The sequence below is a fragment of the Pundamilia nyererei genome, unplaced genomic scaffold (assembly GCF_000239375.1).
Source record: "Pundamilia nyererei isolate P.nyererei 1_Seehausen unplaced genomic scaffold, PunNye1.0 scaffold00158, whole genome shotgun sequence".
NCBI classification, from domain to species: Eukaryota; Metazoa; Chordata; class Actinopteri; order Cichliformes; family Cichlidae; genus Pundamilia; species Pundamilia nyererei.
Genome location: NW_005187559.1, coordinates 11,628 through 12,970, shown reverse-complemented (window position 1 = coordinate 12,970; position 1,343 = coordinate 11,628). Strand labels below are relative to the sequence as shown.

General features: G+C 39.3%; 1 pseudogene; it reads right to left on the bottom strand.

Annotated features, from left to right (window-relative positions):
• The window catches only part of LOC102203292 (myosin-7-like), a 4,641-nt pseudogene that overhangs the window by 2,188 nt on the left and 1,110 nt on the right, over positions 1-1,343 (bottom strand).

Genomic DNA, 1,343 nt, shown 5'->3' with positions numbered 1-1,343 from the left:
TTTTGGATATTTGGACAGAAGTTGCTACCTTTCCAGTGTCACAGCTCTTGGCTCTCAACTTGTTGACCTGGGACTCAGCAATGTCAGCACGCTCCTGAGCTTCCTCCAGCTCATGCTGGACCTTCCTGAGCCTGGACATGTGAGTGTTTGCCTGCTCCTCCTGTAAAGGATTTACAAAAATACTGACTTGGTTATAGGGGAGTCAATGGGCGTGCGATGAACCAAGCTGAAGGAAATTTGTCATATAATTGTAGTTGACTCACAGCCTACTCAGCCTGTTTCTTGTAAGCCTTAACTGCAGCTTGCTGACCAGATCCTGAAGTCTTGTGATGTTCTTCTTGTCCTCCTCAGTCTAAACAATTAGGGTTGTAAGTGAAAGGGAATGGGCACAATAAATTAGATCATTTTTAGTTAGATAATTAATTACCTCGTAAGTGAGCTCTTTCACTCTCCTCCATATTTCCGGACTCCTTTAATGGCATCAGCTCCACGTCACTGCTCAGCTTCAAGTTCAGCTTCCAGTTCACGCACCTGGAATTTGATAAAAGAATATAATATAATAAAACAATGTAGCTACATTATTATTGCCATGGTAAAGCATAAAAATAAAAGTGTCTTAATTCTACCTCATCATCATCATCTTTACTTAAAAAGCACTTTAAAATAACCATAGTTGACGCAAAGTGCTGTACACCAAAACTAAATAATAAAGATACATATATAAATATATATAGATATATATAGATATAAATAAATAACGAATAAAAGAAAACAAGTAAATTAATTAAAGCATAATTAATTTAATTACAAGAAAAACTAAGTCTCGCTGAGGGCAAAAGAACATGTCTACACAAAGGTAGACTTCGATTGTGAAACTAGTTTTAGTACTGTGTATAGTTTGTACCCTGGACTCCAGTTTCTGGAGCTGCTTCTTGCCACCTTTCATGGCGAGGTTCTCTGCCTCATCCAGACGGTGCTGCAGGTCCTTGACTGTGACCTCCAGGTTCTTCTTCATCCTCTCCAGGTGAGCACTGGTGTCCTGCTCCTTCTTCAGCTCCTCAGCCATCATGGCAGCCTGAAGTGATGAAATATTTCCAAAATTTAAAATCTGTTCTACATTAAAATCGAACTTAACATGAACTGCAAATTAGAGATTTCAGAACCCTGTAATAGTGAAAAACAAAATAGAAGAAAAAAAAAATCTCACATCAGTGATAGCCTTTTTGGCCTTCTCCTCAGCATTTCTTGCTTCCTGAACTGCATCATCCACCTCACCCTGAACCTGGACAAGGTCAGCCTCCAGCTTCTTCTTGGTGTTCAAAAGACTGGTGTTCTGAATGAAA